This window comes from Acomys minous, assembly GCF_964271855.1.
Source record: "Acomys minous genome assembly, chromosome: 2".
In the NCBI taxonomy this organism is placed as follows: Eukaryota; Metazoa; Chordata; class Mammalia; order Rodentia; family Muridae; genus Acomys; species Acomys minous.
The window spans coordinates 73,579,399-73,601,778 of NC_140484.1; the positions used below are offsets into that span (position 1 = coordinate 73,579,399).

At 47.1% G+C, this 22,380-nt stretch overlaps 1 protein-coding gene and 1 pseudogene across 6 annotated transcripts in view; one reads left to right on the plus strand and one right to left on the minus strand.

The window, feature by feature from the left end:
* The window catches only part of LOC311609696 (serine/threonine-protein kinase 16-like), a 57,296-nt pseudogene extending 35,022 nt beyond the window's left edge, over positions 1–22,274 (minus strand). The window contains exons 1-2 of the transcript in view: positions 22,230–22,274; positions 19,143–19,289 (exon numbers count right to left, since the gene is read on the minus strand). The product of the transcript in view is annotated as a serine/threonine-protein kinase 16-like (transcript). The remainder of the gene's footprint in view (positions 1–19,142; positions 19,290–22,229) is intronic.
* The window catches only part of NSMCE1 (NSE1 homolog, SMC5-SMC6 complex component), a 29,398-nt gene continuing 25,854 nt past the window's right edge, over positions 18,837–22,380 (plus strand). The window contains exon 1 of one of the 5 annotated variants that reach the window (XM_084772837.1): positions 18,837–19,010. The gene's annotated coding sequence lies outside the window, so the exon portion shown is untranslated. Of the gene's footprint in view, positions 19,011–19,089; positions 19,322–22,380 lie in introns of those variants that run through there. The other 4 variants (XM_084772833.1, XM_084772834.1, XM_084772835.1 and 1 more) reach the window with 4 other exon arrangements.

The following is a 22,380-nucleotide window of genomic DNA, read 5'->3' on the forward strand; positions in this document are numbered from 1 at the left end:
CTTTGGGGGTGAGGTTTGTGGCTCCGGGGTGAGGTGAGAAATGAGTTCCCACACGGGGTGTTACAGTTAGTTTTTTTCAGAATGAGACTGCAGGTCTCAATAGGCAGAGGAAACCCAGGAACCCCACATTATCTAAAAATGTCACAGCCCTTCATGTGGAGGTCATTGCACAGAAAGCAGGCAAACACCCAGAAACCAGCCAAAAGGTCACGAGACTGTCGGTATCAGAAAGCTATGGAAACTCTGGTGTTCCAAAGGCCTGCCTCTTTGGTCCATCAGCTGGGCCAGGCAGACAGGCAGCAGGCGAATGCCCAAAGGCAGGTCCTGTGAGGCGCAGGCTCTGCCGGTGCTTCCCCAGTGGTCAGCGCCCGTCTTGCCACGATGGAGTGAAGGGTAGGAAGTCTTTTCCCAGAATGAGGAGTCTGTGACTGTCGTGGTAAAATAAGAAAGACAAACTTCACTTGTGAATCAGGAATTTATATGCCTTGGCGGGGGGTGGGGGTGGCTGGGGGTGGGACGTGAGGGTGAATGCGTCTGATTCGCTAGGGCAAAGGGTGTCAGGATACGTCATCTATATACAGCGCCTTATTTACAGTAAATACCAGGAGCCCTATCAAAGGAAGGAGAAAACAGTATTTGATTATCCTGTGTGTGAGGTATAGTTAAGTAGGTATAGTTAACTAGGTATAGTTAAGGGTCATTTGCCTGAGGCTGGGATCTCAGCATGGGGTGGGGTGCTTCTGGGAAATTCCCTGTGCTTGTTAAAAGTTCCTTATCAGAAAAAGGGTCGGGCCTGTATTTTTCTTTTAGGACTATGTGACACCCCTTACAAAATCTGGGGTTACTAGATCAGGTGGAGTGAGCCTCCCCACTCCCATCCCCGCCTCCCCCCCCCCCAGCTGGGAAAGGGAGTCCGCCTACATAGACTGAACATGCAGATTACCACACCTAGTCATCTCAGAGAGGGTCTTATGGTAAAATGGCTGTACCTGTCCCAAGGGAAGGTGGACTCCTGGAAGAGAAGAGTCTTATACAGCACCTAAGGTCTGTACCAGGGAGCTGGCCTGGGGAAGATAGGGAACAGCCACCCTTTGGAAGGCACCAGTGTGGCAATGACAACACAGCCATGCACCATCTGCCCTAGATCAGAACTGAGCTGCACCTGACTCCGGTAGGAAGGTCTCTAACGGTAAGGGAGCACATCCCAACTTTAAGTGCTAACGAAAGCAGCTTTGGCCTCCTGCCTTCAGAACAGGTGAGTCTGGGAAGCTTATTCCTGGCCCTCCTATCGTGTGCTGAAGTTGCAGAGTCCTCTGCTGTCTTTTCATGCAGTGTGGGGGGGGGGGTAGGGGGTGCAGGGGGATGGGGCAGGCCCCCTGTGAGCTCAGCAAATACTCCAGCTCTGAGCTGTTCCTCTAGCCCAGTTCTGCTTTTCCTAAGAGCCCTATTGCCCCTCGGCAGGGTTTGAAGGTCAAGATAAAATCCAGTCTTTCATACCTGTGTTTCCCCCCTGCTGGAGCCCCTGGTGAACTCTTATTCTACACCCTGAGAACCTGGCTCTGACTGAGCCTCCCTCACATGGATCCTTGGATTCCCTCCATGACACAGACAGCAGCTCTCTTTTCTTCATTTTCACAGACCTGGCCTTGCAGCAGCCTGGTGGGTGGGACTTTTCTTGAAATATATGAAATACCACAGAATTCATCATTCCAAATCAAATAAAGTCTGCTGCCAAGCCTGGAAGCTCTAGAGTCTAATAAATTGTTCTCAGTGGTTGGCTGGACACTGCCTGTGCCCCAGAGTGACACTGAGGTGGGAGAATGGTCATCCAGGCGCCATGACACTCCCACTGCTGGGCAGAAGACAGCCTTCTGAGTCTTTGGTTTTCTGGGAGCTCCCCCAAACCCAAACCCCTGTTTCCACTGGGCTCTTCTGAGCACTGGCTAACATCCCCTCCCTTCTGCTGTCCTGGCTGATCCTAATCAGCCACACCCTGATTCCTGCTTGGTATCTTAGCTCACTGAGTAACAAGAATTTCTTTCCCTTTTGGGGCCTTCCTCTGAACTGTGGTCTTCTGAGGTCATGGATGGTCTCACTGATCTTAGCATCCAAAGGCTGAGTCTGGGCTTTTTAACCACAGGGTCAGGAGCAAGGTTTCAGTGCTTCCCTGAGCACGCTCCACTTCTCTGCCAATAAAGGGAGCTATAACTTGTATATATATATATATATACACACACACACACACACATACACACACACACACACACACACACACACACACACACACACACACACCAAGGGAGAGATAACGCTGACTCTTTTTTAGTTTGTGCACATGTATGTGGGGGTGTGAGGAGTCAACCCCTCTGTGAGCAGAGCGACTTCAGTGCAGGCAGGGCTCTTGGAAGGAGCTATGTGCACTTAGTCTCCAAGAACACTGATCTTGTGTTGCCTCAGCATTGCTAGCCTGAGCCAAGCCACTGCCTGTTGATTGTGTAGCATCGCGCCTAATGTGTAGTAATTGTCAGGTCATCGAGGAAGCCAGACAAGGGCACATGCAACTCATGACAAGCCAGCCTTGTTTGGGGAAGAATGTTCCCGATGATGGGTCGGGGCAGGAGTAGGGAGTTAGAGCTGAAGCCTCTTTACACGCTGGAGTAGTTAAAAGGCGGAAGAGGGAGAGGGCTGACACGTCTCCTTATTTGACCTGCAGCTGGTTATGGTTTAGGAGTCGCTGGGGTGATAAGGCGAGCGTTGAGTAAAGAACACCAGGCAAGCAGGGCGTGGCAGCGCACGCCTTTAATCCCAGCACTCAGGAGACAGAGGCAGACAGATGGCTGTGAGTTTGAGGCCAGCCTGGTCTACAAGGTGAGTCCAGACAGCCAGGGCTACACAGAGAAACCTTGTCTCTAAAAACAAAACAAAACAAAACAAAACAAAATGGAACACCAGGCAAATGATAAATGCCCCTCCTTGCTGGCTGCCACTGGATGGACAGAAGAGAGCTGGCAACAATCTAGATAAAAACGCATTGCATACATTTCTGAGATTGGCATCGTTTAATAATAAAAAATTCAGGTGTTTTTACAAAATGGTGCAACCATGTCTGACAGTAACAGTGCCTTTTATCCTTATGATTATGATGGTGGTCACCTATCAAACAGTCCCTCTAGCTCCTTTCTTCCTTCACAGCAAGTGAGCATGCTGGATGCTCACCCCAGCCACCTTTGTAGCTGGGACATGATGGGCTTATGACCCAATCTGAGGCAACAGAAGTTGAATAGGAGTGTGTAGGAATGGATTTTCTCTATAATTAAAGGAGAGAGGGGGGTGGGGGGAGAAAGATGAATACACACACACACACACACACACACACACACACACACACACACACACACACAGAGAGAGAGAGAGGCTTTAGACACTGTCATGGAAAGAGGAAGAAAGCTTGGAGCTATGGCCCTATCTTGTGACCATGAGGATAGAACTTAGGGTGAAGCCAACACGTGAATGTTCTGACCCCATCCTGGGCCCTCCCACTCCACCAAGACTTTGGCAGATCAGGTCTCAACTGTTTTCATGGTGAAGGTGGCTTTTAAGTTGAGTGCTCTGGGTCTGTTGAATATATTTTTGTGGACATTTATAGATAGTCATTGTTAAAAAATGGTGACAGGACCAAGAGCCAAGACCCTTCAGAGAGTGTCCTCTGCTCTAAGCCCTGTCTCACACACCACTTGGGGATGGGCAGCCGGACGCATGCGAAGTGAAGCACAGGTCTAGATGTGGCTTGACAGTAGAGTGTTTGTTGAATATGCATGAAGCCCTGGGTTCCATTCTCAGCTCTGCAAAAAAAAAAAAAAAAAAGGCACCTCTTGTCCAGCCAGGCTTGATGGTGCACATCTGTAATCTCGGCACTCAGGAGGCAGAGGCAGGCAGATCCTTGTGAGTTTGAAGCCAGCCTAGTCTACAGTCTACAGAGCAAGTCTGGGTTCCATAGAGAAACCCAGTCTTGAAAAACAAACAAACAACAACAACAAAAACAAACCCCAAATCCAAAAACAAAAAAACAAAAAGCACCTGTTGCCAAGCCAGATGACCTGAATCTGATCCATCTGACTCCCAAGAGTTGTTCTTTGATTCCTCCCTGCACATGTATACACACACACATACACACACACATATACACATACACACATACACACACATACACATACATACACACATACACACATACACACACATATACACATACACACATACACACACATATACACACATACACACATACACACACATACACACATATACACATACACACATACACACACACATACACACACATACACACATACACACATACACACACATACACACACATACACACATATACACATACACACATACACACACACATACACACACACATACACACATACACACACACATATACACATACACACATACACACACATACACACACATACACACATACACACATACACACACATACACATAAACACACATACACACATACACACACATACACACATACACACACATATACACACGCACATATACACACATACACACACATACACACATACACACACATACATGCACATACACACATACATGCATACACACACATACACACATAAACACATACACACATATACATACACACACATACACACACATACACACATATACACATACACACATACACACACATACACACATACACACATACACACATACACACACAGAGACTAGGGGGGAGAGAGAAGGAGAGAGAGAGTAAAATATGATACTTCTTTAGTACAAAGGAAGAGGAAGGAGATGGAGTCAGACTGGATGCGCTCAGGCCTCAGGGTGCTTCCATTTCCTCTCATCTTAGCTACAGTATCCCTCTGGGCACCCGTGGACGTGGTGTGTCCCCCAAACGTTCATATGTTGGAAATGTGGTTCCCAGTAGGCTCAAGTGAGAGCTGGCAGACCTTTAAGAGGTGGCAACTAACATGAGGGGCTAAAGTCACCAAGGGCTAATGTAGCGCTTTTGCGCCCGGGTGCCTAACACAAGAACAATTTGTTTTAGAGCTAGGGGTGCTGGAGAGATGGCGCCATGGTTTGCAGCTCTCCCAAGAGGACTCCAGTTCCCAGCACCCATATCAGGTGGCCCATGACCAATCTCCTGTAGCTCCAGCATCAGGCTAACTCTTCTGGTTTCCATAGGTACCTGTACAGATGTATAACACACACACACACACACACACACACACACACACACACACACACACTCTCACACAAACACATACACACACACTCACATACACACACACAAACACATACACACACACTCACATACACAGAGAGACACATAGACACACACACGCTCACACACACAGAGAGACACATAGACACACACATTCACACAGATGCATACACACAGAGATCCACACAAAGTACAAATCTTTAAAATAAATAAATTTCAAAAAGAGTCGGGGCTGGAAATGCAGTTCAGCAGGAAAGTGCTTGTCCAGCTTAAAGCTTTGACTGAAAGAGAGAGAGAGAGAGAGAGAGAGAGAGAGAGAGAGAGAGAGAGAGAGAGAGAGAGAGAGAGAGAGAGAGAAGAGGAAATAGAAAAGCGGGAAGGGGTGGGGGAGGAAGTGGGCCTGGGCCTGGAAAGCCTGCTTGTGAGACTCAAAGTTCCCATCTTACCACATGACTTTTCCTGTCTCTCACATGCTCCCACTTGTGGCCACCGCACCCCCCACCCCAACACACACTGTGGCACATTAGGGAGGATACCCACCAGATCCTGGACTGATAGAATGCCCTAGCCCTGGGCTTTCAGCCTCCAAAGCATAAGCAGCCCTATTTTCTTTATAAAGTAGCCAGCCTCCGATGTTGTGTGATATCAGCAGCGGACGAGGCGGTGTTAAGATGCATATGGCCGATCTGAAGAGAGTTCTGTGGGGAGTTTGACTCCAGCTTTAGCCTTGCCCTTGTGCACATATTCCAGAGTTCCAGGACCATTTCCCTCTAGCTGTCTCTTGGCCAGAGTCATTGTCTGTGGCCAGCTTTGCTTCTCCTTCTGTGTGCTCAGTCTCATGAATGGTGTCCGTATCCAGTGCAGCGAGTGGATGTGATTTGTCACCTTCGTCTTCTTCTCTCTCTTTCTGTTCTCTGGTGACCATCGTGGCCTGTGTGTCATGTCTCCTCCACACTGCTTTCATTTTCACTCTCACGGGGTCCATTTCCCTTTCCATGGGGCTCTGTCCCAACACCTATCTCAGCAGGACTTGTGACATACTTTTTATGGATCTCAACAGTTCCTTTTTCCTTCCGTCTCCTTTGCCATTTGATACCTTCCTCAGAGAATGAACTGGGCCTGGCAGTTCACCTTTTCTTAGTGGGCTCCTGCTCTGTTCATCAGGGGCCTCCAGAGAGACAGCACCAGTAGTGTTCCTATGCCTGTCTAGAAAAGATGAGCATGGATTTGCTGCATGGTGGCTTATGTGATGGCGACAGATAGTGCATTTCATGCAGCAACCTCTGCAGGCCAACACGGAAAGGGACAATTTCATGGGCTCCCATCTCTAGACAAAAAACTAGAGGCAACTGAGTGCAAGACAGGAAGAATTAGCTTCTCCCAGGCACGAGCCTCCTATCTGGTTATCCAACCCCAAGTGGGCAGCTGGGAACTCATGACCACACAAGCCACACTAAGTGGACCAAGCAAGTTGCATGCATATATTTATACATATATATGTAATGATAACAATAAAAGAAAAAAGAGGCTCATCCAATCTGAGAGGGAGCGAGGGGTTGGAGGGAGGGGACATAGGTGTTGGAGGAAAGCGAAGTGGGGAACAAATTAACTCACAGCCAGCATGTATTATGGTTAATACTGTCAATTTCTTTCTTTGTTTCTTTGTTTCTTTCTTTGTTTCTTTGTTTCTTTCTTTCTTTCTTTCTTTCACAATCTTAATCTTAAAAGTGTTTTACTGGAATCATGCTTAGACAACATACAAGGAGATGAAAATCTAGCTCAGAAACGTGAATGAATGTGATGTCGGTTGATGAAGCAAGTCCCTAGAGATTCTTGGAAGTTGGGGTGGGTCTTAAGTTATAAAGGAAATGAAAACAAGCAGGGTTAAATATGGAGCTGATGTGGGCAACAGAGAAAGTTGTTTTGGTGCTCTGTGGCAGGAAGCAGGGACATCCAGGTGCACGTCTAGGGCAGGGAGGCGGTTTTTTTTCCAGCTTCTTCTCCCTCAGGCTTTACTGGGCACCCTGTGGTGGTCATTTAACTACAAAGTCAAGAAAAGGCAGCGTTGACCACTCTGAAGTTGTTTCTGTGCTAGACGTCACTATGTCTGTCTTTCTGGAGGTCCCCGCACATGTTGCTTTCTCTACTTGGCAGGACTTTCTATTCTTTCCCATTCCATGAAAGGGAATAACGTGCCTCAGTGATCTTTTCTGTAAAGCAAGAATTCTATGTCCTGCCAAACTGTCCTTCAACTGCAGTGGACTTCCCTATATGCAAAGACTCCTCAGCAATACATAATTTAGCCAGGCCTCTTGGAAAAGATATGGACACTGTACTCCAGAGATCAGGATGGTGTCTTCCATGAACTTAGAACACTGGTGGACTGCAAGTACCACACTGAGTCCACTGGTGACGTGGACAAGTGGATCTGGCTGGACTGATGCTCACATTGCATCCAAGTAACAAAAGGAAATCTTGTCTGCAGATTCCTTTGGATTCTATGGAGTAATAAGTCATCCTCCCTGGGCTGGATCTGCCCCATCAGGCCACATCCTCTTTCTCCTTCTCCTTCTCTTTCTCCTTCTCTTTTTTCTTGTTCTTCTTGTTCTTGTTCTTGTTCTTGTTCTTGTTCTTCTTTTTCTTCTTCTTCTTCTTCTTCTTCTTCTTCTTCTTCTTCTTCTTCTTCTTCTTCTTCTTCTTCTTCTTCTCTGTCTCTGACTGTCTCTCTCTGTCTCTTTCTGTCTGTCTGTCTGTCTCTGTGTCTCTGTCTCTGTCTCTGTCTCTCTCTCCCCTCTGTCTCTACCTCAGACCACTCTTCCCTTGTATCTTCAATTCCATGGGACCTAGAATCACATAGGAGACATACCTCTGAGCATGCCTGTGAGGATGTTTCTAGGTTGGGTTAACTGAGGCCAGAAAACTTCCTTAAATGTGGACAGCACCATTCCATGTATAGGGGTCCTGAAGTGAATAAAAAAGACAGAAAGCAAGCTTAGCATTAGCATTTGTGTTAGTATTAAAAATGAGATGGCACGTGACAGATATGATATGGAGAGATTTATTTAGGAAGAAGGGAAATGAAGGGAAGTTGGGACCTGAGTGGGCCATGAGGGTAGGGAGAGACAGACAGACAGACAGACAGAGACAGAGAGACAGAGACAGGAGAGACAGAGACAGACAGAGGGAGAAACAAAGACACAGAGAGACAGGGACAGAAAAGGGAGCACACTTATAGAAAGTGTAAGAGTATGCGAGACAAAGTAAGAGAGCGATGGGAGGTGGGTTTGTCCTTTTATATCCTGGGTCCAAACCTGTTGGCAGCAGCAGGTGATGATGTCAGAGGTTACTAAGCAGCCTAGAAGCATGCCGCTTTTATGCCAATATTCTCTCTTTCTCTCCTTGCTTCCTGACTGTAGATGCCATGTGACCAGCTGCCTCACAGCCCTGCAGTCAGGATATATTAAACCTTCAAAGTGTGAGACAAATAAATTCTCTTCCTTAAGTTGCTATTGTCACCTGACAACATGCTGTCAGCTGCTATGTTGTCATAGAAAGGAGGAAAGTACCAGATACGGCATTCAAACGGAACAACAGTGCCCAACAGCAAACAGCCCTAGGAAGACCTAGCTAATGCTGTTTCTGCTCTGCCAGCTGCCTTGGGCCACTGATGAAAGAAACCCAGATTTTTTTTTTCTGAGCCAGCCTGTGAGGAAGTGTAAGATAGCTGCCAAGGACGGCCCTCTGAGGGTATGGCCGGAGCTCCAAATTCAGCCACATGCCAGCCAGCCCCCACCTCCTTGTGCCCCGCCCTACACGCCATCACTAGTGAACGAGTTTGGAGTGGAGTGAAAAAGCAACCAGAGTTTCCCTCAGCTAGTCATCTGCACAGCCTCTCTTCCTTGCAAAAGTCTCCCCTGCCATCTTGGCCTGGGCTGGCTTCCCTTCTCATAACTCAATCCCATTGTCCAAGGCTCGTTTTGAAAGCTCCCTCTTCTTGTAAAACCCTTGTGGTATTTTGCTTCTTGCTGTGACAAACCACCCGACCGGAAAGGAAGGGTTTCTTTTGGCTCAGATTTGGATGGTTCCCACCGTCGACATCACGGTCTGGAGAGAGAGAACAGCACAATGATTGTCCGGGTAGGGGCAGAAGGGGAGGCACGGAGATGCCAACGTCCACTGATTCTCTCATTTCCCGTGGGATAGTGCCACCTACACTCAGGGTCACTTTTCCCCTCTCTGAAAATACCTTACAGATACACTCAGAGGCCTAACTCCCAGGTAATTCTAAATTCGTTTTATATTTATTATTTATTGATGCAGCATGAAACAGGCATGCAAGTGGAGTTCAGAAGCCAAGCTGCAGGAGTGGGGTCTCTCCTTCATGTGAGGCTTGGGCATAGAACACAGATCATCAGACTTGGAGGCTGGTGCCATTACTTTCTCAACATCTTACTGGCCCCTGGGCCATTCTCTATCTAATCAAGTTGACAATGAAGATGAATGCTCACACCATCTTTGCGAAGGGAAGGCTTGGAGACATGGCTTAACACTTAAGAGTGCTGGCTGGTCTCAGAGAGCACATGGTTCGATTCACAGAAGCCACAAGGCAGTTCAGTCCAAAGGGATCTGATGCCCTTTTCTGGCCTTCAAGAACACCAGGCACACAGATGGTACCCAGACAGACATACAGGCAAAACACCCACAGACATGAGCTAAAACCAAAAAGAACAAACTAGAGTTACACACACACACACACACACACATACACACACACACACACACACACACACACACACACACACACACACGAAACCTGTGTCAAGCTTTTGTCTGTCTAGTCCCTGTCACATAAGACTTTGTATCTTAGGTGGCCCAGCTGCAGATGATGGGACCTGCACTTCTCGGAGTCCCTGGTATCTGAGTGAGCTTGGGACAGAGTCAGCTGTTGCTGGATGGTTTAGCACACTCCAAAGGCTCATGGGTTAAAGCTTGCTCTCTAGCATTCTGCTTTGGGGAAGTGGAGGAGCCTTTCAGAGACAGGGCCTGGGGTCTTCAGGCTGTTGAGGCATGCTCTTAAAGGGAGATTGTGAACCCTTAGTCTCTCTGTCCTTCTCATCCTCACTTGCTGGTCAGGAGATGAACATATTTCCACCCTCATGTGCTTCTGCCAGGAGGCCTTGCCCAAGGCCTGAAACCAACAGGGCCAAGGTATCATGGACAGAGACCTCCAAAATGGGACCCCAAGCACATCTTTTCTAGTCTTATTATAACACGTGTTTGTACTAGTGACAGAAAGCACAAGCCACAGCCCACAGCACATCTGCAGCGAAACCTAAAAGGACAGTTGCAGAGCCCATCCTGTCCTGACGAATGGAGTGTCACAACCCTTCCAATAAACCCTCTTTGCCTAAATGATAGTCAATACTTTTGCACTTCATGGCTTAATTAGTCCTCTGTTACACTTAATTATTTCTAGTTTTTATTTACTAGTCTCCCTCTTTCAGCAGTGAGAGATGCCACAAGATGCCACGAGTAACTTGACTGTAGAGATTATTTTTTAAAAGGTTTTGTTACACTAATTTATGTTAGGTGTGTGGGAGGGGGTTGGGTGGGCCCAGGTCATGGCCCATGTGTGGAGGTCAAGGCCAGGCTGAAGTTTCAGCAGAAGCCAGATCTCTCCTTCTGTCATCTGGGGCCTGGGACTTGAACTCAGGTCGTCAGACTTGGCAGCAAGTGCCTTTTTCTGTCGGTCCTCTTCAAGACTGTGAGAGTTCTTCTCTGCAGGACTGAGCATGTGGCTTGCTGTGGGCTGTTTGCCTAGCATATACAAAGTCCATAGTTTGATACATAGCATTTAAAAAAAAAACCCAGCAACCCAGCACATTGCTGTACGCTTCTAAAGCTCTTGATGAATACTAGGATGAGTGCCAAAAGTGAGTGAAAATGAAAACTTCAGTGAGTCAGCCTGATACTTTCTTTTCAACTGTGGTTTCCTCGTCCATTTTCAAGTGAATTCTAAGTAAATGAGACTTGAAAACACAATTTGACTCCCATCCTTGGGAAGATGGATGCCACGCGTAAAATATACGTTAGAATCATATTGCTATTGAACTCACTCCAGTGAACCCTTACTTTATGATGATGGTGGCCATGTGTCTTTATGCTGTCAGTCCTATTATAGGTCATCCCTCTGTCATGGGGAGCCCACTAGAGACGGCTACTCAGATACGGTTTATATAGCCAACTGAAAGTCTCTATTCCAGCCAGCTGGGCCTACTGACAGTAGGGTCCTTGGTGTAACACGGAGTGTCCGTGGCCTGGCATCTCTCATGGTAGCTGCAGGGGGGTTGCTTCTCATCAGCAAGCAACTTGACAGAAGCTGAGATAAGTTGTTAGCTGGAGGGCTTTCTGTACATGCAAGCAGTTTAACAGAAGCTAAGATATGTTTACTGGGGGATCTTGACTTTCGGTTCCTAGAACACAGCTGGGTAATTTTTCCAAGGGATTCTCCATCTCAAGGAGATCAAATTCTAGTCAAACCTGAAATGGCTTCGGCAGCAGCACAAGACGGAGGGACCTCTGCACTGTCTTACCCTGTCGCACCTCAAAAATACTTTATTAGGTTCCCAAAGAGCAGAGACTTTTGAAATATTAAATCAGCATTGCTCACCGGCCCCTAACCTCTGACAAACACTATGCTGTCACCCCTCATACCCATCCCGACCCCTCCCTGGCCTGGTTTCCAACTTATTACCGGAGACAAATGAATGGGGATGATTTGGAAATTAAGAATGACTTGTCTGCTCTTCCCAGAGGAATGAATCACCTTCAAATCAGACAAAAGGGCCCTCGGAGGCTGTGGTAGCCCGAAGAGGATGGGCAAGGTTCCTACTGTTAACATCTGCTCATTCTAAAGGTAGTGAGCGTGCAGCTCTTTCCCAATGAGAGGATAGGGCATGGGGCACGGCGTGAAGGCGTTAACATGGGGTATAGGTTGATCTCACGGGGACATCTTGGTGTGCCTCTTCTCTTGGCAGAAATCATAGTATAGGGTAGGGACTCTAGCCACCTGGCTAGGTAGCCTCCCAGCTCCCAGGTAGTCCACTGGCTGTTCTAGAAGGCCAACTGTAGAGAGGAAGAGCGGGGCATTGGAGCCTCCTTGAGGGGTGATATGAGGCTTTGATTAGCTTGCTCCGAGTTTAGCTTTTCATCAATGTCGGCCAAGATGGTGGGAAATCATTATCAGTGGGCATCTTATCTGGCCATAATTTCTCTGGTATTTTCACTACCTCTCAGAAAGCAGTCAGAAATGGTCCAGAATGCGGAAGCAGGCCAAACAGGGCAAGGAGAGCAGACAGGTGAGACAGGCTCTTATACCCTGGGCAGTGCATCTTAGACTCTGCTGCGCCTGGGAACAGCCACTTGTCAGCAAGTGCTTGAAAGGAGGGCTGGAAGCAAATGGTAATTCTGAGAATATTAGGCAGCCTAACGATCATGATTTCAGAGAGTATTTGGGGTCAGGAAAAAAACCACCATAGTGCAGCATAGTTAAGAGAGGACAAAGATCAGAGCTGTGACTGGGGGCAGGTGCTTGTAATCCCAGCTACTCAGAAGCCTACAAGATCTGGAAATAGACTCCCTCAATACTAGTCCCTGGGAGGCAGAAGCAGGTAGCTCTCTGAGTTTGAGGCCAGCTTAGTCTACATAGCAAGTTCCAGGATAGCCTGGACTAAATAGAGGGACCCTGTCTCAAAACAAAACAGAAACAAACAACAACAAATCAACTAAAATCTTTAGGCACTAGGGCCCTGTTCTGGAGAGATGCGACACACCCCTCTTTTTTCTTTTTCTTTGCATCTTACCAATCTTGTATAGACAGTAACCTTGATGCATGCAGCCTTTTGTCTTGAGGTTGTCCATTTGTGTGTGTGTGTGTGTGTGTGTGTGTGTGTGTGTGTGTGTGTGTTCATGTGTGACCACCAGTGTGCTCGAAGGTCAGAGAATACTTTGCAGGAGTCAGTTCTCTCCCTTCCACCATGTGGGTCCCAGGGGTCAAACCCAGGTGTCAACACTCCTCTCTCTCCCTTCACTCCATGCTTTGAGGATTTGCACATGTTGGCGCTCCTCAGTGTGAGGCAGCTCATTCCTTCTCAGGTCACAGGATCGTGGCATGGGTATGTTTTCTTTTTCATTTCTTGGTAGTGGCTGTGCAGACGGTTCCCATCTTTCCTTTGTTGCAGCAACCCTCTTGGCACACAAAGCGGGATTCCCCAGCTGAGTTCCGACAAGTTGCATTGCCAGATGAGCTCTTGCGGCATCGGAGACACCAAATTCTCCTCCACAGTGGCTTTCACTCCAGCATATGACTATTAAATGCTGCTTACTCTTGGCAGCAATTCACCACTTAAAAAATAATTTATTAAACTTTATCTTATGGGCATTGGTGACACATCCCTTGGAACTGTAGTTACAGACAGTTGTGAGCTGCCATGTGGGTGCTGGGAATTGAACCTGGGTCCTTTGGAAGAGCAGATAGTGCTCTTAACCACTGAGCTATCTTTCCAGCCCCCAGTTCAACAATTTTATGGGTGAAATGATATATTTTTTCTTGTTTTTATTTTCAATGAGTAGCCCTCTTTTTAGAAAGATTTATTTATGTCTTTTATGTGTGTGGGTGTTTTTTTTCCCTGCATTTATGTTTGCATATCAGAAGAGGGCATCACATCCCATGGGTGTGAGTCCTGTGTGGGTGCTGGGAATTGATTTCGCTGTGCAGTAGTCAGAGAGAAGCTCAGTGGTTAGAACATGTTCAGCTCTTGCAGAGGACCCATGTTTGGTACCCAGAATCTACCATGTTTGATACCCAGAATCCACCATGTTTGGTACCCAGAATCCACCTTGGGTGGCTTTCAACTAACTGTAACTCCAGTTCCAGGACATACACACACAGACTCACATACAAACAGAATTAAAAATTAACCTTTTCACAAATAGTTGTACTTAGTGTTTTCTCTGGTTTTGTTCTTGTTCATTTGTTGCCAAGTATCTCAGATGGGCACTGGCACACTCCTGTCATCCCTACACTCAGGGAGGCAGAAGCAGGTGGATCTCTATGAGTTCAAGGCCAGCCTGGTATACAAAGTGAGTCCAGGACAGCCAAGGTTACACAGAGAAACCCTGTCTTTGGAAGAAAAAAAAAAAAAGAAACAAAGAAGAAAGTATCTCCTTAATTTAATTACTCAAAAAATTCCTCCACAAATTTGTTCATATGGAGCCAGGTATGGTGGTATAAGCCTATATCCCAGCCCCAGGAGGTGGAAGGCAGAAGATCACAAGCAGCCGGAAGTGATTATAAGCAAGACCCAGGCCAGTCTCAGCTGAGTAGTGAAAGCCTGCCCTTCCCCTGCCAAATCGTTCATCTGCCCCTTAAGCTCCCTCAGAGTGTTACCATGTCTGCTGTGACCCCTTTGCCATTTAATAATAATGTCTGTGCCATTTTCTTGACCAATCTTACAAGAAGTTTATTTCATGGGTCTGTAACACACAACACCAGCTTTTGGTTTCTATAGCTTTATTTTTTACCCATTTCTGCTTTTTTTATTATTATGCCCTTCCTTCTGCTTTCTCTGTTTAGCTGACATTTTCCTGTCGCTTAACTAAGTAACTTACCCCCATGATAATTCCATTAGCGTGACCTCCCTCCTATTGCCCATTGGCTTGCAGGCTGCCTTGCCTCGCTAGCTCTCTCTCTCATCCCTGTCTACTGTCTCAGAGTCTGCAGGCTGCGTTACCATGCCAACTTTGTTCACTTCTAAGTGCTTTGTAATCTCCATGCTGTTTTTCTTGTTAACCTGCGTGTACTTCTTAGTTTCCAGATAGGTTATTTTTCTGTTTAAAAATGTATGGCAAAAATATTTTATCATTTAGAAAGGTCATAAAGATAAATATAATAAACACCTGTGTATTCACTGCCCCAAGAATCACTTAGTTTTAGAAAGAAAACTCAAAAGCATACCTACAACCTGAGGTTTAAAAAAATTTTTTTTTGCAAATAGGTGCTTACAGTAAAAAAGAAAAAAATATATAATCTGACTTCCTGGCCCTTTCTTCGGAAGCAGGTGCAGTAACTGATTTCGGGTACAGTTTTCTCACGGGTGTCTCACCTGGCATGTTGTTGACTTCTATTCTCACTGTGCTGTGGTGCGTTGAGTGTGGTCTGAAGATTCTCTGGAAGCTGCCAAAACTTTGAGGTCCAGCACGCAGTCAGCTTCTGTACCTGTTCCAAGAACATCTGAAAAGAAGAGGTGCATCAAAGCTCTTTCTCCCCACTGCAGAGTTAAACTCACCATTTCCTCTCTGATTCCTTCCACAGTCTTCTGGCAAATGATCTACCGCTCAGGGCGACCCCTGACCCAAAACTTTCTTCAGTCCAAGCCTTGGCCACCTACCTACCTACCTTACCTCCTCTGTCTTGCACAGCATTTTGATACGCTCTCTGACATTTTAGACTCGGCTTTCCTGGGAGCGGTTGAGCTGTGAGGTTGGCACAGAGCCAATAGTCCCAGCTTGGCATATCAGAGCAGTGAACACAGAGCCAAAAAGATACTTCAAGTCTTCATTATTGGGGTGACAGATGTCCTGTGGGGAATCTGTACTCCCTGGTGGAACCCAGTCATTTCTCAATATTTGTTCTTATTGTAAGATCTTGATTGTGGGCTCAAGAGGGACACTGAGATGAACTGTTGAAAGTATAGTTTATTATAAGAGCTATTGATCCCGTGGACAGACAGACAGTTAGACATACCACAGAGGGGTCTCTGAAGAGAGAAATCAAGAGTGCACACAGCAGAAGCAGGAGTGACACTTTTCTGAGGATGGGACAGTCTCACGGCACATGCCTGCAGCTCCGCTTTCTGACTCCAAGACTAATACCCTCTTTGATTTAAATTCTCCTCCCTGGGAGCGAAATCCTGGGACCTGGAGGCCCGTTAGTCACAGACCACGTCTCAGAAGCTGCCTGTCTGTGTGCGAGGGGAAGGAGCCCTGCAGGCATAGTGGCTGGATTTCAGTTCGGCACTCTTAGGCCTACTCGACCAGTTCACCCTGCTGAGCCCTCTGACTGACATACGCTTTCATTCTCATTTGCTAGAACTTTCCCACGGCGTGCGTCAAATGTGAATATCTGCTATCCTTCTGGATCTGTCATCAACATGGAGCATCCCTCCAAAGTGGGGCCCTGCAGGTGCTTTACATCCGGAGTCAGCTGCACGTGCCCAGACAAAGGCCACTCTGGATCCTGAGATGGAGCAGGGCTCAGATAACTATCCCTTCTGCAGTCATGGTGTCCATTTTAGCCTCTCTCTCTCTTCTTCTGCACTCCTGTGTTTCAAAGCTTCTGGCTCCACGCTTACCCTCCTCCCCAGCACTTCCGCAGTTCCTACTAGGCAGAGTGGTACTCCTTTATAGAGAAAGTAGAAAACGCTATGGCTCCAGGCTGGATTTTGTCATTTACCTCCTATTTCAGATATGGTTCCTCCCCCGTCCGTACGTCCATCACACATCTCTTATCTGTTCTTTTCTCTATCCTGTACTCCAGCTGGCTTCTGAGTTTTGAAGGCTTCTCTTTCTACACCGTACTTCCTAAGAGGAGGCTCAGTTGCCTCCACTTCTCCAAGTCACCCCCTTTTGGAGCCTGTTGTGGATTCCTGGCCGCCCCATGGAGGCTGCTGCTGTCTAAATTGTAAACCTATGGGCCATCTTTCTGGAACTCCTAGGAGTCCTGAGCACAGTCTGTTTCTCAAGAGGCTCCCTGGTTTTGGCTGCCCTGCACGTTGCTCCCTTGTGAGCCTCCATTTCTTTCACTTTCCTTCCTTGGTCCTTGGACCCTGGGATTGCTGGTGGTCCAGGGTTTTATCCCTTGCTTCACAGCTTTTCCGTCTTACCCAAGAGGAAAATGCGGCTTCATGACAACAGAGGTGAGGCTCCAAACAGGTGCTGCCAAGGCAAAATGCTGGCCTGTGGTGGCCAGATGTCTGGATATGCCACAGTCTTTGATTTTTTATTTTGTGTGTGTGTGTGTGTGTGTGTGTGTGTGTGTGTGTGTGTGTGTGTGTGTTGGTTGTGCATGTGTGGGTCAGAGGAGAACTTTTGGAAGTTTTTCTGTCATGTGAACCTGGTTGGAAAATGTGTATTTTGGTGTCATACAAAGAAACACACCAGCAAGTCAGGTTACCCAGCAAGGCAGTCTTTTTGTCAAAAGACTGTGCCAGGCCCGATTAGCAGAGCACACATGGCCAAAATGGCCTCTGTGGTATCCTCAATTCATGGGCTGGTTGGCTGTTCCTCATTGGCTGAGGTTCAACATCACCATCTAGTCCTGATTGGCGAAGCTAGAAAGCAGCCTGAAAAGGGGCAGAGAATTGAGGGAGAATGTGGACGGTCTTCCATATCTAAGCATTTCAGGGTTCCGGGTAGCGTATTACACACCTGGTTCAATAAGCTTATCTAACAAACGACTAACAAAAGGGACTTTTTGGGAACCTGGAACATTAGGGGAAGTGGGCACACAGCTTTTACACCTTTTTGTGAGAAAAGAAATGACTGCATCTCTCACTTCAGGCTTGGGGGGACAAGTGCCTTTACCTACTGGGCCATCTATCCCTCTAGACCACACCTCCAGCTTTGAACACTGAGAAGAATAGTTTGAAAGATTTTTCAAGGCTGCAGGACAAAGCACCCATGCAAGCTTCCCATTGGTGCTATTTTTCTCCTCTTGTTCTATGTTTAGCTGACAGTTAAAGTTCTTGTCATTGATGGTTCACAGTTACCAAGGGTTGATTCATCCCATGCCCAGTGGTCCACAGTCCAAACCTATTCTTTACAGATTAGCTGAGGGTAGGGGATGATTGAGTCCTTTGTCCTAGAGCTCAGAGATTTGATGCTGGCCTTCCACCCCTAGAGATCAAGCTGTAATGACCTCTGTACTGTTAGTCTCCCTACTCAGTGGATGACTTCTCTAGATGTTAAACTGTCCAGGACTCAGGGGTGATGAGGCAGAGTGAGGATGTGTCTTCACAGAGATTAGACTATGCAGTCTAATTAGTCACTTTTCCTGGGCGAGGCTCCATCTGCAGCTCTGAGAGTCGGGTTTGGAATGCATGTAAAGGAAATGCCTGCAGCAGTCAATTGAAGCGATTTCTTCCAAGTCACCCCCTTTTGGTAATTGCATCATGTCTCATAATTCTTAGGTAAGAGTGGTTAGACCTTAACCAGCACGTCTAAGTTGCTGTCCTAGCCCTGACTGTACATTAGTTCTCTTAAATCTCACGGTCATGTCAGTATTGAGTTTTGAGTTTTAATTGTTCTCGTGTTTGTTAGCATCTTGTGGTCGACGTTAGATGTGGTTCCTTAGAAGCCGTCGTTGACTTTGTCCTGTTTTTTTTTTTTTTTTTTTTTTTTTTTTAGACAAGGTCTCTCATTGCCTGCCCAGGCTGAGTTATGCAGCCAACCCCAGCACCGACCTGTAATATATTAACCCCACTTATGGCCAAGGCTCAACCGGTTGGCAGCAGAGCCAAGATTCTAGCTCATGCTACAGGAAAAACAAAACCCACATTCTTCGTGTCCAGTCTAAAAATAAAGCCCACATTTTTTTCCCACGGGACACGCCGTTGGCTGTGAATTGCCCCGCTGCCGGCTCTCCGCGGAGCAGGCGGCATAGGAGGCGGAAGTCGTTCCGGTAAGTGCGAAAGCCGCGCGGGAAACCGCGAAGCTCAGAACTCAGCCAACAAGTGCCGTGGCGCCATAGCAACGGCGCGGGCGGGGAAACGGAAGTACCGCCTTAATGGGCGGGAGAACGCGTGCAAATCACCAATAGAAACTCCATTTTGGTGCTTTCTCCGCCCCGGAGGCGGGCCCGAGAGCGGCTTCCGGTGTGACCGCGGCTGGTCGGCTTCCGGGCGTGCGGTACGTGTGTAGGTCTCGGGGTGCTGCGGGGACCAAAGCGGCCGTTGGTAGACTACGAGAGGACGGCGTTTGGGTCGGTGCGGTGTACGCGAGCGGGCTTCGGCGCTGACGGGGATATTGAGGCCCCCAGAGGGCGCGGGTTGGGAGACCTAGCTAACAAGTTGTTCACTTCAATTTAGCTAAAAATTTTGTTGTCCTTTTGAGACTTGGTCTCATTGTGTAGCCCAGGCTGACCTGGAACTCGTTGCGTAGCTCCGGTCTCCATCTCGTAATGGGTCTGGCGGAGAAAGTGCGCGTCGTCACTGTCACTGTTAGATGACAGCCGCTTGTACTGTGTTCGCCCCAAAACGACCACCCCTGCCTCGTGCCTCTCCCCAAGGGCCCTTCTTTATTTTGTTTATGGGGCCCGCATTTGGAAGTCCTAGGTTAAAATGTGTTCAGAACCGTCTGTCTGTCCGATTTTGGAAAGCCCTAGGGTTCTTGAGCTCCGAATTATGTTGCACTTGGTACTGATAACCCCAGATGACACCACTACCTCAGCCAAGTTCTCAAACCATGTTTTTATTTATTTATTTATTCATTCATCATTATGTTTTTCGAGATAAGGATTTTCTGTATAACTTGTCCAGGAAAATTCACTCTGTAGATTAGGCCAACCTCGAACTCAGAGATCCGCTTGCCTCTTCCTCCTGAGTGCTAAGACTAGACGTGTGCAATTCCCCTCCCTAGTCCAGCAACCATGGTTTTATTGTTAGTCCAGTTTAAAAAAAAAAGAAAAAGTGAACGTGCCTTAAGAACAGAGACTGCTTTTGTAGTACCACCTACTTTATCACTGTCACCTGGGTGCCTTTGTAGCCTCAGTTCCCTCCTTTGCAAACTATTGTTTCTCATGAGGGTCTGGTGAGTTCCAAACCAGGCAGTGCAGTCAGAGCACCGCCCAGCAAAGGCCACCCGCGCTGCTGTGCGCAAGCTTTGCCTACTGTACAAACAGGTTTAAAGTCCTTGGAGGAGGCAGCTAATGTCCTCCACAGCCCCTCTTCATGTATGGTTACCATCAGAACCGGAAGCAAGCACAGTTCCTGCGCCTCTTTTCCACTCTCCCTTTCTGATCTCTTCTCCCAACATCTCACCGTTGTGACCCTTTTCTGTACCGCACTTCTCTTGTTGCTACTTAAGTTGGCTCTGAGCATTTTTTATTATACAACACACCTATACAATATGTATGAAGAACAAAAGTAAAACGAACACCTGATGTATACCACCACCAAGTTAAGAAATATTATCCCATCCCCCACACCACCATCGAACCCTCTCTCCTCCTCAAGAGTTACCCACTGCTCTGAATTCTGTGTTTCCTTGCTGTTGGTAGGTCTCACTGCCTTTGTATGGTCCTGTGATGAACACCATATACAGTTCTTTCGTGTTTGGCATCCTGTGTGAATGTGTGACTTGCAAAGAGCATGTGGTATGATTTTATGTGTGTGGGTGGCTTTTTGTTTAATTGTTTGTTTTGTTTTTGAGACAGTCTTTCTGTATCCCTGGCTGTCGTAGACCTGGCAATGTAGACCAGGCTAGCCTTGAACTCAGAGAGATCCGCTTGCCTTTGTCTCAGAGTGCAGGAACGAAAGGCGTGCACCACAGTGACCAGGTGGCATGCAGTATGTTTGGAGTCGTGTGCTCATGTGAGCAGCTTCCCTTGTGAGTGGCCCTTAATGTCCTGGATTCCACTGTGTGGTTAGAATCCCATTATATGGCCGTGCCGTGGCTGATAAGCAAGGAACATATTTTACGTGATGCCTCTAGAGACACATTTCCTGGGGCCAGTGTGGACATAACGGGGATGTGCAAGCTTGCTAGAATCTGTCTACCTCCAAAAGAGGATGAAGTCTCAGCCCAGGCATCTGCCACTTTGGCCCATCTGAAGATGCTTCCTTTTCCCTCCTGTCCACTTCCTTCCTCTCCCCTCCCCTCCTTTCCTTCCTCTTGTTTACTTCTCTCTCTTTAGATTTATTACATGTATGTGTATGAGTGTTTGAGTGTGGGTATGTGCATGATGCCCTCAGAGGCCAGAGGCCTTGGATCCCCTGCGCTGGACTTACAGATGGCTGTTAGTGGCTTGTTGAGGATGCTGGGAACAGAATCTGGTCCTCAGTAAGAGCAGTGCATGCTCCTAACCCCTGAGCTGTCTCCTCTTTCTCTTCTTGCAAGACAGTCTCTTCCTATACCCTACAGTGGCCTGAAACTCACTGTGGATAGAATCCAGTCTGAACTCAAATTCGTTCTTCCTAGTGCTGAAGCCTAGTGAGTTCTGGGATTACCAGTGTGTGTCACTGTGACAGTGACAGTGTGGCTTTTATTCACTTGTCTGATCACATTTTGATTGATCAGTTTTTTAATGTGTTCTTATTTATATGGCCTCTTACACTGTTTTTTGCCCATTTGTCTCTATTTTTTCCTTCTTGATCTGTAGGGTGTGTTCCAAAGAAGACTCTTTTGTGGTTATGTGTATTTTAAACACCTTCCAGCTTGTAGGCTCCTCCCCTTCCTTCCCTTCCTTTGGTATTTTTGGTTCTTTAATGAAGTCAGCCAGTAGTGCATTCTTTTATGCTTTGTTCTTTGTGGCTTTCGTGTCTTCTAAGGACATCCTTTTCTACTTTTGGATTATATATTCTCCTATGGTGTCATTTTTAAGTTTCTCCTTCCTTAAAACCTAAAATCTCTTTAGGTTTAAGTTTGCATATAGTGTGAGGTAGGGGTTAAATTTAATTTTCCACATAGGGATGGATAATCAGTTGTCTTAGCACCTGGCGTGTGTGTGTGTGTGTGTGTGTGTGTGTGTGTGTGTGTGTGTGTGTTGGGGGGCAGGGCTATACCACTACATGCCGATGAAAGTCAGAGGACAACTTTCAGGATCAGTTCTCTCCTTTTACCATATGGGGCTGAGGACCAAAGTCAGGTGGTCAGTTTTACCCAAGTCATCCTGTGAGCCTACCTTTCGCAGAAGGTTCTTGTTGATTCGAGTCCCTGCCTCCAGCATGCCACGTCTCCATGCCTAGGCATTCTGTTTACGGAGTTCTCTTCCTGTTCCATTGGTCTTATTGTCAGTTTGTGTAGCATTGCCACAGTGTGTTCACCACCCTGCT